Genomic DNA, 18,613 nt, shown 5'->3' on the forward strand with positions numbered 1-18,613 from the left:
ACTGCATGGCAAAACATTGTCAGCTTTTTGAGAAAAGAAATCACTGGGCTTGCAACTGCATGCTGATTCCTGCTTACTAGATCACTAAAATGTACATCTTTTCTTACCCAGATAGTATAAAAGGTTTTTAAAAAAACAATAACCTCTGTAACCAAATAGAATATAAACTGTAAGCAAACTCCTGACTTTACTGATGTCAAGCAAAAGAAAATGAATTATCTTCAATATACTTTTCATAAATGCTCTTAACATCCTACCAATACTATGCCAAATTATGGTTTGTAGTGAACACCTATTGAACACCTGTGCCTCTGAAGAATGAATAAATCACTTCTTTGTTTACACATCTTATATGCAGGATAAACTGCTTGCCTCATTTTTTTCTTACATAGGAAGGAGGCCTATGGAACTTCTGGGGCATGTGTAAATTTGGCAGTCAAATATTTACTTGGACTATCATTTCAGCATGGGGCTCTCAGTAGGAATAAATACATATTTTTACTGGATCAGCCATGGATCAGATGTGTGTACTATGTCTGTCTTAGGCGTGATTTATATTGTTCTATATTGTCTTGTACTGTTTTTCATTTTTAAACAAAATACTTAAAAGCCAACTTCCACCCTTCCATGTCTGCATGCAATTTCTAAAGAAGCCAATATAAATCATGGGTGTGCATTTTTAGAATGACTCTGAGCCTAAAATTGGTTTCGGAGGGATTTTGGGTGGGGAGGATGAACTTTCATGCCGATACAGTTGTTTGTGATGTTTATGCTTCTGCTTTTTATTGTGAGAAAATTTATTAAAAGTTAAACCCTAGAAATGAAAGAGTTTAAGATGTTTTCAGATAAATATTTCTTTTGCTTTAATATTCAGGTATTGGAAAATAGAACATCACAAATAATGCTAGTATCACCTGCCTTGCTAAAGCAAACTCCTGTAGGAGTTTTATCATTTTAACAGGACGTGAGAATCAGACTCAGGGGGTTCCCCAATATAAGAATAATAATAACAATAATAATAATTGCATTAAAATGTATGCGCTAAATTTAAACATGGATGAGGTTTTTTGTGCTTAAATGTAACTCCCATTCATGCCAGTGGAAAGTATCCTGTTGATTGGACTTGAAACATGTCTTTTCTGAATGCTTGAATACATCAACATGCTTCCTGATGCCCTTCTGTTCAGATTCTGTGTTCTCAGTTAAAAGCATGATTTGCATTTCTCTGCCCAAAAATACCACATGCAGGGGAAAATATTTACATGGATTTTTTTTTCAAACACAGGTTTAATTTTGCAAACAGAGGCCACCATGTCATCTTATATACTTTTTCTCTTTTACTGTGGTTAAGAAATTATTTTGGGTGTAAACACACTTCCACTTAGCATTCTTGTACTAAGCCAAATTCCACACAGGCTTATACCCTATGAAACCTCATAGTACAAGAAATAAGGTGGGGTTGAATGTGGTAGAAAGGGCAGAATTAGGCCATCTATGTTTAAGAAAAAAACAGAATTCTTTGACTTTATGACCTTTATTTTATTTTTAAGATAAAGTTAATATTTAGCCTAAGTTATGATAATATAAATAATGTTCAAGCAAGTGTTATAAGAATCTCATAATTATAAAAGATTAAACTGAAAAAGAAAAACATTTTGCCAATAATATGAGGACCAAAAGGAGGAGAGGAAACCCACAGTAATTCAAAGATGAGATCAAAAGTAAATAACGTATTGTTATTTAAATTAACACATTCAATTATTAATTTGCTATTGAAATGTCAACTTTTCATACTTAGTTCACAAACTAACTTATCAAAATGTGAGGAGATGATTATCTTTATTTAGAAGAGCTTCTTTTTAGCAAAATCCTTATATTCATATGATGATATTTTATATTGTTCTAGATATTGTTCCTTGCAGTTGTAGGTGATGTGAAGTTGTGACATTACGGTCTTCTCCTGGGCCTTTGAGTTTAGACCCTTTAGTTAAACAAAAGGGACTAGACTTGAAGGCCCAGATGGCTCTTTCCTGTTCTATGTTAATGTCTTGTATAAGCTCCATTTCTTTTCAGGTACAGCAAAGACAGTGACAAGTAAAAGCACTAATAACAAGAACAATGGCCACAAATTGTTGGAGAGCAGATTTGGGTTGGACATTAGGAAAAAAAGTCTTTGCAGTAAGGGTTGCCAGAATCTGGAATGGGCTTCTAAGGGAGGTGGTGTTCTCCCCTATATTGGGGGTCTTCAAGAGGAGACTGGACAAGCACCTAGCTGGGGTCGTCTGACCCCAGGGCTCTTTCCCGCCCAAGGCAAGAGGGTGGACTCAATGACCTACTGAGGTCTCTTCTGACCCTAATATCTATGAATCTATAATGACTCAAGCCATTATCCTATAATTCAACGTGCATGGTTGGATGTCTGTGCCTATGCAGACAGCCCCATGGAATACAGGTTCTAACTAATGAATCAAGCAGTGACAGTATTTTTTTCACATAAATAAGGCATTTCTCCATGCTGTGTTCATAATACAATCCTTATCTCATTACCACAATAATCTTAGAATCATAGAAAATTAGAGTTGGAAGGGACACCAGAAGATCATCTAGTTCAACCCCCTCTCAAAGCAGGACCATCCCCCCAACTAGATTATTCCACCCAAGGCTTTGTCTAGCTGGGTCTCTAAAACCTCCAAGGATGAAGACTCCATAACCTCTCAGCATAACCTGTTCCAGTGTTTTACTACCTTCCTAGCGAGAAAGTTCTTCCTAGTATCTAACCTAAACTTCCCTTACTGCAACTTGAGAGCATTGCTCCTTGTTCTGTCATGTGTCACCACTGAGAACAGTCTAGCTTTATTCTCTTTCAACCCCCACTTTAGGTAGTTCAGTGCTGCTATTAAATCTCCTCTCAGTCTTCTCTTCTCTAGACTAAGTAAGCCAAGTTCCCTCAGCCTCTCTTAATAAGTTATGTGCCCCATCCCCCTCACCATTTTTGTTGCCCTCCGCTGGACTCTCTCCAATTTGCCCACATCCTTTATGTAGTAGGGTGCCCAAAACTGAACACACTACTCCAGATGTGGCCTCACCAGTGCTGAGTAGAGGGGAATAATCACTTCCCTTGACCTGCTGGCAACACTCCTAGTAATGCATCCCACTGTGCTGTTAGCTTTCTTGGCAACAAGGGTACACTGCTGGCTCATATTCAGCTTATTGTCCACTGTAACCCCCAGGTCCTTTTCTGCAGAGCTGCTGCCCAGCCAGTCAGGCCCCAGCCTGTACTGGTGCATGGGACTCTTCTCTCTTAAGTGCAGGACTTTGCACTTGTGCTTATTGAACACCATCGGATTTCTTTTGGCCCAATCCTCCAGTTTGTCTAGGTCACCCTGAATGCTATCTGTACTCTCCAGTGTATCTACTACTCTCTCCAACTTGGTGTTATCTGCAAAGTTGCTGAGGGTGCACTCTATGTTATCTTCCAATTAGTTGATGAAGATATTGAACAAAACCAGCCCCAGGACTGACCCCTGGAGCACTCCACTTGATATTGGCTGCCAACTAGGCATCAACCCATTGATTACTGCCCTCTGAGCCTGATGCTCCAGCCAGTTTTCTATCCCCCTTAAAGTCCATTCATCTAGCCTGTACATCCTTAGCTTGCCTGTGAGAATGTTGTGGGAGACCATACAAAAAACCTTGCTAAAATCAAGGTACACCACATCCACTGCTCTACTCTCATCCACAGAGCCAGTCATCTTGTCATAGAAGGCAATCAGGTTGGTCAGTCATGACTTGCCATTGGCAAATCCATGCTGACTGTTCCTAATCACCTTCTCCTCCAAGTGCTTAGAAATGGATTTCTTGAGGAACTGCTCCATGATTTTTCCAGGGACTGAGGTGAGGTTGCAGTAATCTGTAGTTCCCTGGATACTCCTTTTTCCCTTTCTTAAATATGGGCACTATCCTTGCCCTTTTCCAATCAAGTGGGGCCTCTGCCAATTGTCATGGGTTTTCAAAGATGATGGCCAGAAGCTCTGCAATCACATCAGCACAGTTGGTCATAGATGGTATGTTCAACAATTTAAGCGGGAACACTTGAGAAACATGGATCTTTATAAAATGTATAATCAGGAATCAATAACCAAGAAATAGGTTGTTCCTTTCTAAAGTTTCTGGAATAAATATTCATATATTAGTGGATTTCATAATAAATCCCTGATGCTGGAATTAGTTCACCAACAGATCCAAGTTAGACATTTTTTTTTGTATGTGGAGTTCAAAACTAGGACAGCAGCCTGTCAATCTCCTCTTATTATGATTTTGCAATATTTTCCTTAAAAAACTTAGTCTGCAGGTTTACATTTTTCATACTTTTTAGCCCGGGGAAACAGTTTTTCATGTGGGAAAAATTTGGTACAAATCCATTGGGCTGGTTTTAATTATTTGAACATGAAAATACGGTGTAAAAATGTTTTAAATGTTTTTTTCATACTCAAATTACTCATAAATTTGTTTTTAAAACTTTGGAACCTTAGTTCTCAATGAGAATTAATGCCTTTTAAATTGTTGTAGATATTAAGTTTAGAAATAATGAAGCATTAAGGTACCCTGTGACAGGTGGTGCAATTATTTATATGTACAATCAGCCATCGTTTTCTATATTCTCTTTATTTTTGGTGTATTACAAACAAAAAACTAAGTGAAATGCTATGGATATGCATTTTAACTCTCTAAAGTCAAAAGATAATGTCTACTTCATCTTCAGAAGGTTGAGTCCAACAAAACATAATACACATGCAGAAAGGCTCTATAGCTTTAACCGTTATTTAGTGCCTTTAAACTCTCAGCCATAATACCACCATAAGAAGAGCAGCTGTTGTTCTCTTATTTTCCACTGGATGCAGATCTGTATCTAACTTATTTAGTATCAGATTCATTCCTTCCCCCACACCTCCAATGGTTTATTGAAGAAAATATTGTTTTGCTCTTTATATATCTGCTGAACGTAGTTCTCTTGAAAGACACCAATGTCAGGCACATAATAATTACCATAAATTCAAATGGGGATATATATGATCAGCTATTATCATGGAATACAAATATGATTAAGTAACATGAACTTCACTGAAAAAATATGTCCTGGTGTACCCATTTAATCTACAGCCAGTTCATAAACAGTCCCCATCAGGAAGACCTGTCCCTGTGCCTAATGTATTCCTTTAACCACACTTCCAGTTTGACAGTTTCCAGGATGCTTCCTTGTTCTTCAGAACATATCAAAGAATATGTTTATTTGTAAATGGGGATATTAGCTTTGTAGTGAACAAATAGTCATGTGATATTTTAAAGAGAACATTTTCAAAATCAAGCTACATTTAAAAAGTTAAAAACAAGGTAGTGAATCTTCAAACCACCTAACTTAGGCTGTTGTCAGATAATGTTGTTCCGAGGAAGAAAATCAGGCAAACCTACAACCCTCGACACTGATTAAACAAGCATTTCTGTTTGAATATTGATAACCTTTTTTTTTGCTGCTGACTTGCTGTGATAATTGAAGAATAAACAGAGCTGTTCAAAAGTTGGCAGCTTCTCTCTGCAGAGGTAACTGCCAACATTTCCTTTGGTTTCCCCATTTTTGGGGGGGGTTCACACCCTTTTCTCCAGAATGTTGTGGTATGTCAAGTTCATCTTTGAATGTTGTGTTGACCCTGAGCTAACCTAAAAACAGAGGGGATTATTCATGACCAAAACTGGATTTAAGAACTTGAAGACCAAACCATAAAGGCTGAGTTTCATAGATTTATCAAGAAATCACAAATTTGAAATGATTTCAGCATAAAAGTTGACTTGAATCATCACTTTGTTTCTATTCCACGTTCTTTCAAAATATCTAAGTTATAATTCATGAAGACCCTTTCACTAATAAAATTAATAATAAAAATAATAATTTAGAAATGATAACAAAGCTCACATATGGAGATGCTACTTTTGAATGGTTTTGTTGTAAATTTTCTGCTACTCTAAAAAGAACAATTTCTTGCAAACTAACTGTTGACTCATTCCTACCAAGTACAAGAGATTCTGGCCTTGACTGAGTGAAATATGTAAGTACATGCTGAAAGTCAAGTGTGGTTGTTTGGCGCATCTACATGAGATACTGACCATGCAGTAACTGGAGTTACTGTGGAGTCGTGCCAACTAAGGGCTGCTTCATGATGCTGACTGTACAGTAGCTCATAACTACTGAACAGTAGCCTTGTGTCACACTTCTTGCCATGCAATGCTACTGTGCAGTAATTATGGGCTACTGAGTGATCAACATCTTGTGTAGACACAGCCTTTATATGCTTGTTTAATGTCTAAAATATGCATAGTCCCTCTGAACTCACTCGTAATACTCTTGTGGATGCTGCTTTGGATTCTGACCTCTGCCTCCAAAAGACATTTTTTGCATCATGCTTTTAATATTGGATAAAATGGATGAAAAGTAGGGGTATCGTTTTTGTCCCATTCTGGGGAAAAGTCAATACCAGAACCCATGATTGCCTCCTTTTTACAGCAGTGTCTATTTTAGTTGTTGATTTTAAACAAGTCAGATTCTTGGTTTTCATACATTACAGTTGCCTTCATGCCATCATATAAGCATTTTTCAAGGTTTAGTAGTATATATGGACAACCAAGTTTCTTCAGAACAACATAAAGCCCCAACTGATTAACTAACTATGTCAAAGGCTTTTGTTAAATCTATCAACGCCATGTGCATTGAGATACACTTTTCTCTGTATTTTTCCTGCAGATGCCTTAGAGAGAAGATCGTATCTATGGTAGACCTTTGTGAGTGGAAGCCACACTGACTCTCAGGATAGATTCTCTCAGCTAATGTTTGAAGTCTAGGTAAAAGAATATGGCTTAAGATTTTTCCCACAATGTTGAAAAGAGATATACCTCTGTGGTTATTACAGTCACTTCTGTCTCCTTTTTTTTTATAGAGTTGAATGAATGTCCTTTAAATGTTGCAGAACAGTTTCTTCTAGCAGTACCTCATATGATCTTTGCAGCAAGTCTTTGTTTGCACATTTGTCAGCTCCAGCAGCTAAACAGTCAGGTCCTGAAGCTTTGTTATTAGGAATTTTTTTGATGCATTGTTCAAGTTCTTTTAGTGTAGGTTTGGCACCCAGCAAATTCATAACTTCAAACCAATGCAATTAATCTAGCACATGTTGGTCTACTATAGAGTCCCTTGAATATCATTCCACAGTGCACCTATCCACCTCTTCAGTTGCTTCCCCTTATCAGTTATGATATTACCATCCAGGTCTTTCAATGGATCTGTCTTGTACTTTGTCATCCCAATGGCCTTGCTAATGCCCTCATACAACCATCTACTGTCACCTGCATCAGACACCTGTTGGATGCTGGCTCAGAGACCAAGCCAGAATTCTTGTGCACACCTCCTGGAAGCTGTTTGAACAATCTTATGAGTGTCTCTAATGTTGTTGAGTGAATCAATAGTAGAAGTAGACTTTTCAGGGGTTAGGGCAACTCTTTTTCTCTCACTGAGTGGCAGCAGTACCTCCAAATGGTTTACAAAGCAGTCAATGTTTTTCTTAGTACACTTCCCAAAATTCTTGATCACCACATTGTACATACTTGTATTCAGGACTTCCCATGCATATTATGCAGATTCATTTGTTCCAGATGACTTTATTACTCCTTCACTGAAAAGCCATTTCTTGACAGGATCATCTATTTGGCACAAGTCAATATGAGGTTGTCTGGCAGGTTTATTGCAGTGGATCTTCTTAGCTTGAAATTTCACTTTGCAGCAGACAAGGGAGTGGTCTGTGTCACAATCCATGCTTTGAAAGAATTGTGTATGCAGCATACCATTCAAGTGTGCAGGCCTTGTCAGTACCAATTCCAGATGATGCCAGTGCTTGGATCTTGCGTGTCTCCATGATGTTCTTCTGATGTTACCAGCAAAGAAGGTCTTGGTCACCAATAAGACTTGACTGGCACAGAACTCAAGAATGCTCTGACCATTGTCGTTCATATATCCAATGCCATGCCTACCCAGAACCTTAGGCTACATCTCAGCATTGGACCCAACTCTTGCAATGAAGTCTTCAAGTACTAGAATGGGTTCCTTCTGTGAAATCCTGCCAGTTAGTTCTTCCAGATGCTAATAAAAGCTGTCCTTCTCCTCATCACTAGCCTGTAAATTTGGATCACAGACACTGTCAAAGTTGATGAATCCCTTCTGTAGTCTAACTTGAAGTGTCATGGTAGGTATGGACACCACAATTGGAACTTCACACCATGACATAAGTTCATTTCTGATAGCAAAACCTGCACCATGCTCTCTCCTTACTCCTTTAGATTTACCATGCCAGTAAATGGTATAGACCTTCTCCTTTATGAAGTGTGTGTCTAAGAGCTGAGTTTCTGAAAGAACTGCAATATGAATTCTGAAATGTGCAAACTTGTTGCTCAACATAGCCATTTTCCTCAGATCCAAATCCAGATCAAACTATCTAGGGGTCAAAGTATGAATATTCCAGCAAGCAATGCTGTTTATAAAATTAGTTGAGCCAGGATGTAAGTAATGATACAAGACTTGTTTAGCTCACCTTTTCTAGGGTCACTTTCATGCAAGGGAAGCAAGCTACCCTGAAACAGGGCTGCTTGGAAATCTTGGTAGCTGCCTCAAGGGCTCTTATACCTCTCTCAAATCCCTGTGACCATTTTGCCAAGACCTTTAGTGTATATGCCTAGGCAGAGTTATGGAGAAGTGGAGACTGCCATACACCTGATGTCCCCTCTTTAGACTGCTGAGCTAAAATCCAAAGGCCAGAATGAGTCTAGACATTTAGTGACACAGAGATTGTAGCTTCTGCCAGAGAGAAACCTGAACAGAGCTGCTAACTGCTTGCCACTTCAGTGTGAGGACCTTTTCTGTTAGGGTGAAGTCCCTTAACCTGTCTTCAATAAAGATGTGCCCACAAAACAGCACAGGATGCAGTTAAACACCAAGTCCAAGATGTGAGCGTTCGGAGTAAACCCATGAATAGAGCGCTTCACTAGAGTGCAGGAGATCCATGTTTAAATGTCTGCTGAGTGAGGGGAGACTTGAACCCAGATCTCCCATTTCAGAGCCAAATGCCCTGATCAACAGTCTATTGGCCGAAAAGGTAGCTTGCCTGTCTGTACTTCCTTTGGGTTTTTTCTATGATGAGTGTTTCAGGCCTTACATGGTGTTACACACGTGACAGGGCAATTCTATTCTGACCTCTGAGCTTGTGAAGTCAGGGTGCAGCCTTTTATGTCTGCTGTATAAGTGTAAATAGAACCCAAATTCTGTGTAAGTGCCAAAATTTGCATTTATATGGCTACATAAGTGCTACTTAGGCATGTAAAGGTGAAGTGGGATTTAGCCCTTTAAGCCTTGCTGCTAATGTATCTGTCAATCTGTAAAAATGTAGCGGAGATTTAACAAATGTCAGAGATCACCATTGTCTTTAGTGTCCAAATGATTACTGGTGGCATCTTTTTACAGTAACGATTAACCAAATTACAATAATATGTAGTCAGCCATGATTATGAAATTCTTCATGAGACTATGTCTATTGAGAAACTCTAATACCTGAGGAAGCTAATGGAAGGTCTCTTTACAAAAAACAAGTGGATAGTGAAGAAAACAGAATTTCAGCTGATTATGAGATTGATCCTTGATACTGCACATTTTTACTCTGTTAGGGCATCTTGAGATACTGTATGCTCTAATGGCTAACCAATTAGATTGTCAGGCAATGTTGTATTTAAGGAATCTTATTCATTATTTATCTTTAAAAGATACATGAAGTATATTTATATTTACAGTACTGTACAGTGCCCCTGCTAAAGTTTGTTAATAATGATTATAAATATTTTGAATTCATCTCCATGATGGATACTAGCACCTTTTATTATTAAAATGTAAACCATGCAGAGATAACAAAGTCCTTGGCAACTCTCTCTCCATATAAATTATCACCATTTATGTAGCAAGATCTGGTCATTTTATTCTTGTGCATGGCCTTGTGCAGTGGACCCAATCTCTGACTGGTGTGTCTAATTGCTACCACAATTCTAGTATTCCTAGTTCTACTGAAGATGATGATAATCCAATTAGTTATACAAAAGTAATGAATTGCACTGTTGCTCTGTTGAGCACACAAAATAAAGGACTTTGAATCGTCTTTCACAAAGAAACTGTCTTAGTTTCAGTAGAAACAATTAACCTGGTTCTTTATTGTCTTGTACCTTGACTAGGCATTTACTTCACTGCCATATGAATGTAAAATATGCTTAGGTCACACTGGCAATACTTTTATACATACTCCAAGACACAGTGTTTTTATATTTATGTTGCCCTGCTATACATGCCTGCAGAAGATTCAGAGCAACAGAAAATCAAGCATAAATTTTTCAGAGATTCAGAAACAGAGATATGAAGCTATTGAATGACATTCTACATGTAATAAAAAATTTCTCCCCATCTCTGGTAACTCTTGCCATATGGTTTCCATGACATTATCCACATTTATTTTAAAAAATTATATATCTTCAAAGTATGAGGCAATTCAAGAAACTATTTTTGTTCATTTTCAATTTCGGGCTGCTCTGAAAAATGAGAGGTCTCATATATTTTTATATAATTTTCACATGCTTTATTTTTGAAAATGATAATTCAAGTAGTCAATCTCACTATGGTGACGGGCCACTGCTGACAGCACATGTAAAAAAGTGTGAGCTACAAAGGACAGGCAACGACATGACATAAAGCAGTATGAATACATCTGAATGACCTGGTACCCATCATCTAAATATTTGGATGCCTTTGAATTTTCCCTTCAGTGTGTCTTTCACTAGCACTTTATATTTCTATCTGTAATCTAATAATTCTTTCACACTGTTTCCTGGTGGTTGCTTTCCATCTGGGATAGTTGTCTGTACACACTAAATTTCTTCCAGCGATAGGCTTTCATCCTTGTCTTGCCATGCAGATGTCAACAATTATTTTCCCTGAGGTACTTTTTGTCCACCTCCAAAAATAGTTACTATTTTCTAAGAAAAAAGGAAAAGAGAATAAAATTGAAACTATTGCAATGCCACTATATAAGTGGCTGATTTATGGTGACTGTGAATACTGGACTCATCACTGCCTCTCAAACAGAATAAAGCACAAATAGAAAAACAACAATTGAATTTTACACTGAAGGATAAAAATAATTGATTTCTATGTGAGAAGAGGCTGAAAACACTAGGACTTCTAAATGCTAACATTGTCGATACTTTTGCTAGTAGGCCATTCTAAATACATGTTGGATAAACATTTGTCTGGGATGATTTACACAGGGAAAATAATGCCTCTAGGAAGGAGTTGGGCTTGATAAATTCTAGAGGTTCCTTCCAGACCAAATTTTCTATCCTCAGCTCCATTAGATAGGGTGAAATATGCAGAATAGAACACACCCCTTGATCTTCCTCAGTAAATAATGTCTGAAATATTATCCCTTAGCCCTGGATTGAGTGTATTTAATCACTGCATCCAGGGGCAGATCCAAAGGGGATGCAGTGGCACAGATGCACCCTCCTTTCAATTGACACCACAGGAGCAGCAGTTGGAAACTTTCTAAGTCACTGGAGGAAGGAAGAATTCCCCCCTCCTTCTTTCCCCTCTATGGCAGGTCCCATCCCTTCCAGTCCCCCCTCCCTTACCTCCCACTGCAGCTGTCCATGCTGACTCAGGGGTGGGGCAGGATGGGGTGAGGGAGGCACCACCACTGCCCCTGCCCATCTCCAGATGGTCTATGTAGGAATCTGGGCTCAGCTGGGGACAGCAGCAGTGGCAGGAAGGTTCCTCCTGCCTGCTCACCAGAGTAGGTGTGGGTGAAGGGAACCCACCCACTGCCCACCACTGCTACTAACTGTGGCTGGCCCTGGTACTATGTGCAGTCCAAATGGCAGTCATAGGAAGAACAGGAGTGGCTCTGGGGCCTCCCCACACAGCCTCCAGAGCAGCCAGGAACAGTGAGGTCAGTGGCAGTGCCAGGCGGGGAGGAGAGGATTGGAGGTAAGGGGACATGTCACTGAACACAGAGGAAAGGAGGGGGAACAGGGAGAGGAGAGATAAATTCTTACCTGACTGGGGGACTTTAAAAGTCCCTTATTGCTGCTCCTCTTGTGCCAACCTGGGGATTTGGGGAAGCATTGCGGGAAAGGGGTCTGAGAGCAGGGGGTGCAGCCACCCCTGCACTACCTATGAATAAGTACCCTTTTCTGCTGGACCTGTGATAGAAATATAGTATTTGCTGCTCTTGGTGACATGCTTCACTCTGATTAGATGACCCCCAGTAGCTGCAGAAGCAAGTCTGTTATGTGAATCACACAAAAGTATGCTGCACCCCTACTACAAGAGTTCTGGAGAGCCACAAAGATGGGAACCATGTTATATTCATGTTCAAGTAATAGCTATAAATATATAGGTATATATACAGATGGAGAGAACAGCAATATACAGAACAGCAAAGAAATCAGATTAATTTAGGAGAGAGTATGAGCTGTAGATATAAATTTTATGCTTATTCATTAGCAAAAACATCTGATATATATCATATTATATGTATATGAACCCCCCTTTATCATTACTTTTTAAATGATCATTGTTGTAACTGTGCACATTCTTCCTTTTCTCATATGGCAGAATAATATTATGTCAAAAGGAATCATTCCTCAAAGTAGACAGATTCAGTTTCACAGCAAACATTAGAAAGAGCTCAAAACCCAGCACAGCATGTTCTGGAGGAGGAAAAGTCTGTTACAGCTATATGTAAAAATGTAAGGGCAAGGCCCATTACCTCTAAATTCAAAGCCTGCACTGCATGTTGAAGATGTTGAGAAAGGGAGTTGTTTGCTTTTTGTAACTCCTGTTTTCTTTTGCCTTTTTAAACTCCCACCAACTTTATCCCCCTGGAATGTGCTGATAGGCTGGATTGAGTAATAACATGTCCAGGAACAGATTCTTCCCACCCAGAGATCAAGAAAAATGCAATTAGCATACACTGGAGAAATTGGAGTATGCTGTTATGAGGACAGTGCTCACTCTTAAACAACTCAAAACTCACAGACACCATGACCCAAGGTCTACTGTTTTGCAGGGCTTAGAATGAGGCTAGATGAAGTGATAAATAACAAGCATATCCACAGGGACCTGATAATGAACTTGCCCCACAGGAAATTAAATACATTAAACTTCTGAGGTGTGAACTGTTGCTTTCATTTTTCACTCAAATTCTGTTTCCATCATCACATATTAGTTTCTTGATAGCCATATAATACAAAGTTTGGCCACACCATAGAAACAACTTTTTCCGGGATGACTTCCTATAGTTTGTCAAATAACAAGGTTATATAACTCAGATCTGGCAATGTTGAGATTTTGCTGTCATTTACATTAAGAGAATTTTTTAAAATATATCTGAAGTGGCCTTCTGTATATACAAACATGGATGCAAATAACTTACAGTATTTCTTCTAACATTTTGGAAGTCTCTAGACCTGTCCTCTTTATTTCCCCACTCAGTTCTCAAAATACAGGGTTATGTTTTGTACTTTATGTCTGTTGACTTAATGGACATATATTTTTTTACACTTTCAGACTACTCCTGCTCCCATAAAGGAAAGATGTGGAGGAATTCACTCCCCCTCTTTCACACTAGTGCACTGCTCTCATAAATTATAATACTTGCCAAAATCACTTAGCTAGCCAGAAGAGAAAGTGTTTAGTGCAGCTATGGTATACACATATTTTAATCAGGAATCCTGGTTTTCTCTGATTTAAAAAAAAAATCCCCAATTTTCAGTTAAAAAAAAGTAACCCACATCCACAGTTTCCGTGATTTAAATGAAACACCCCTAAATATGTGTGTGTGTGTGTGTGTATAGGTCTTTTTAGGTCTGTGGTAGCACACAAGCCTCTCCATCATATCAAAGTTATAACCAGGGATCCTGGTTTTCTCTGATTTAAAAAAAGCCCCTCTTTTTTTTTAAATCAGAGAAAACCAGGATCCCTGATTATAACTTTGATATGGTGGAGAGACTTGTGTGCTACCAAAGACCTAAAGAGCAATGCCATTTGGAGTCTTGTACTCCTGATAGAGGCACCCATGGTAGCACAATTATGATTGAGTTTTCCAAACCAACAGCAATCCAAAAGTAAAAATAAAGTCCTGCACAGCTGAGAAGGCAGATGAAGAAGGCATACTTCACAATGACTATAAAGTGGATGAGGGCTGCAGTGGAATAGAAACCTTCAGTCATTAAGGTTTTACTTACCATCTAATTAAGGTTTCTTCCCACAAAGTATTCTGTGGTTTCTGATGCACAACAGGATCCCCATGTTAAAAGACATGCACAGGTATCAGTCATCCTAATATAAAGGGACTGATGTCAACAGTACAGGAAAGCTGCAGACCACCATCTGAATGCCCTCTCACAAGACCTGGCACTGGGGACATGTTGGAGATCTGAGAGTAGTCCATGTAGTTTACACATATACAGACATGCTCGGAAGCTAAAGGCTGCAGAACAGTCCCTATGAAGTTTAGGGTTAGGGAGGGACTTAGAGCTTTAGAGCTTCTAGATGCTCTAGTTTAGATCAAGAACTCCACCCTACCCTGCAGCAGCCCAAAAACAAAGGGTGTTTAGAGCCTACTTTTACAATCTGCACCCATAGACTGAGCCTTTTTGTGCCATAAGGCAGGATCTCGGTCAGCATTTTTACCTTTGTTTTCAATAAGAGAAGGATCAGTTTCTTCAACTAACCCTCTATTCAAGGGATCTGTAGAATTTCAGGACCATAAAATATGATATACTGTGAAATGTTTTTACTGAACACACTTCTCATTAAGTTTGCTAGTTTGTTTGGTCTACTTTTATTCCTCACATCTTGGATTCCTTACATCCATTTTATGGTCTCATGCAATGCTTTCTATCTTTGGAAAAGTGTCAGAAGAAAAGCGCACGTAACAAAATTGAGCAAGCAAATATTTTACCATACAGCTAGCTCAGTGCAATGTTTCAGTTTTTAAAAATAAGTAGTTAAGTAAACTGTATAGAAACATAAATAGGATGGGGATCAGTTATAAGCTGGAGAATTAAAACTGAGAAATAGCTGAAAATTTAAAAAAGCCAGTTTCCACTGTTAAAGATATGATGTGCATTAGCATGTATATGGAACTAATCTTGGTACAAGCTCGCCTTATATTATTTCCTTATTAGTTAGTACTGGAAAACCAGTCAAAACAAGTGTATTATGAGCCAATCAGATAAAACAGATGCAGGACAAGTTGTTGAAAAAGCAAGACAAGTTGTCCTTGATAAGAGTTTTCTTTGCATGGGAAGTCCATCGGTAGATTGTTTTCTTTCAGCCATGTTAACACATCTTTACCATCTTTAATTAGCCTTGCACAAATTATATCTGAGTGCAGTGGCTCTGGAAACCTAAGGAAGATTTCTTTTTGTGGCATGTCTAGAAAATTACCAAAATTAGCCTATGTGTGAACCATGGGAAAGCAAGTGCCAGAGCCCTGCAGTCCTGAGGGGAAAAAATGTCCTACAGCAAGATGATTTTTTTTTCCATAATGAGGAAAGCTGATTCAGCTATCTCTGCTGACCTAATATAGCAGTGGGAGAGAGAGAGGCATTCCCAGACCATTTAAGACTTTTGAAGACACACTAATACCTTGAACTCCACCCAGAGACCAATGGCAGTTCAGTTCCCAAGAGAAGTGGAGTCACATGCTTCCAGATGTCTTTTTAAAAAGAAGACACTGCACTTTGCATCTCTGTCCATCTCCAAATGGCTTTCAGAGCAGCTTGAATGATGATAATATAGTAACAGTCTAATCTGGAGGTAAACAAGGACTTACATAACATGGCCAGGTCTATATGTGGAAAGAATGGCCACAAGTGCCTGCACAGGCACAAAAGGTAAAAGGTGGTTGGGTTACTGTCATGCCATGATCATCACGCAGCAGCTTGTGATTCTAGATCCCCAGCAGCAGACACAGGACAGAATTCTATTGCAGCTAGTCGATAACCAACGTGGAGCATGTAACCAACACTGAATTACCCAACTAAAGTGTAAAGGTACCTCTAGTACCTGCTCTGGGCACATAAGAGAGACGGCTTTGTGCCGCTGGAGCATGATCCTATTTGTATAATGGGAGCACTTACATTCCCTATCATAGGGAAGATAGAATCACACCCACACTTTAGGCAATTCAGAGTTATGCCCATTCTCCTTAAGTCGGGGGGGAAGGGGAGAGGGGGGGAAGTTACCTCCACTATCCTCTCCACCTGCCTTTCCCAACCCATCATCACTACTTACATCTTATTGCCTCCTTGAGTTTGGTTCTGAATTGTAAAATAGTCTAGGCCCAAACCAAAGTTTATTGAAGGACATAAACTTCTGCTCTAACATGAAAGGATACTAAGCAATCTCTTTTAAGAGTATCACAAACTTTTACATCAACATGGCACTCTGCTGAAGATGTCCTGCCAGGTACAAAGCTCCATTTGAGTTGAACTCCCTGGGATAATAAAATAAAAGCTTCTTGTCCATGGAAAAGCCATGTCATATGTTTTTGATAAAATGCACAACAGATTAAGCTGAATCCAAGAAGGATAAAAGGTTTTATAAAGTACAATGTAATTATATTTATAGAAACTACTGAAAAAATTAACATTATATAATTCTTTAAAAAAGGTAAAATAATGTAGGGAAAGAACCATTTGTCCCTCTGGATCCTTTGTAACATTGGTGGGGCACTACGCTATTTATTTTCAAATGGAAAACACACATGCTATCAAAGATCTAGTGCCAGACAAGTTGGCTTACAAAGTCTTTGCAGCATTTCAAATGCTGATGTTTATCATAAACACAGTGCTCATTCACTAGGGAATCTATCCAGACATGCAACTGCCATGAACAACATATCTAGTACGATTGCCATTTGCCATTCTTAAAACAAAACCCCAAACCTTAAAGGAATAAAAAAAACCCAGGCTTGACAGAAAAGGGTATTTTTGAAGATGATGATGCGAGGAGAATCTGTGTGGTTCAAGCCCACAGACATGAGCCAAGGTACTTCTAGTTAGGGATCTTTTCAATAACTTTCTGAATCTCCATGTTGGTCACTTAGGGTGGGATACAGAACATAACGTAGACTACGTGTCTGCTAGATAATCTTATTGAAATCAGAGGCTGAGGAATGCCTTAGTGTTACCACCGTTTAGCAGCATCTGGCCTGAATAGCATGGAAAAACTGATACTTAATTGTCATCTCCTCATGTACTCTTTTTTGTCAGCTATGAATTAGGAGTATCTGCCAGTTTCTATTAGTTGTTTTTAAAAGAATAAAAGCTGCCTTGTTATTGACTATAAGGCCATAGCAAGATGTGTAATGGGAATAAGGGTGCTGGAATGAAGTTAATACCACCAAAATGGAAGCAAAGTCAAAGAGCTCTCACAGTGGGAGGAAAGAGATAATTTCCATCCCAGAATTCTGAAATAAATACAGTGTGACATTGCAAAACCAGTATCAAGTATTTTTAGTAAACTTATCAATTCAGGCTGGTGCCCTATGATTTAAGAATAGCAAACATAGTACCTCTAAGTAAGAAGTGGAAAAAACTGATCTGGGCCTGTTAGGTCTTATGTTAGTACTGTTGTCTTGTCTCGAATGCTACTGAACACACCCTGTCTCTCCATTCCCCCATGTACTCTAAATCTGGACCTACACTGGAAAAAATGCTCAGGGGCATTCCTTTACAGCTATCTTTGAGACCTCAGCCTTTAAGGAAAAAACACTGGTGATGATCCCAGAGAGGCATCACCAACACAAATCTATTTTTAGAGAATGTGGGTGGGTATTGGTTGGTCATGCTTAGTAGTACACTGTCCAGGACACACCCCTTCCAGACCAAGCCTTAGTCTGATCTCAGTAGTGTGTAATGTGTTTAAATGCATTGTAAAAGAAGGAATAAAGACATGAAGACCAAGTGGAAAATGGGCTACTGTGCAACATGGCTTTACTGTAGTTGGATTTGTGCTAGATTAAACTGATCATTTTAGGACAATTGGTTTTCTAGAGAATGGAAATGCAGTACATATAATTTATCTGAACTTCACATAGGAAATTGTAAGTGAATCTGTAGCTGGGTAAGGAGCTGCACAAAGAGAAGGTGACAATGGGTAGTGTAGAGAGACAAATATCAGGCTGGAGGGAAATTGCTAGTGGAGTTCTTAAGGATCAGTTGTGGGGCCAGTATTGTTTAATATTTTTGTTAACATCCCTGGAACAAAAAATAGGAATGTGTTAATAAAATTTCCTGATGCAGCAAAAGTGGTGGGCATTGTCAGTACAGTGGCGGATCAGAACCTCATACAGAAATGAATGACCTAGTAGACTGGAAGCATTGAAATGGAATGATATTTAATAATACAAAACAAGAATATGTATTTAGATACTAGTGACAAAACATGCAGTCATAAACTAGTAGTTTGTCAGTT

The sequence above is a fragment of the Crocodylus siamensis genome, chromosome 1 (genome assembly GCF_052110815.1).
Source record: "Crocodylus siamensis isolate JL-2025a chromosome 1, ASM5211081v1, whole genome shotgun sequence".
Classification (NCBI taxonomy): Eukaryota; Metazoa; Chordata; order Crocodylia; family Crocodylidae; genus Crocodylus; species Crocodylus siamensis.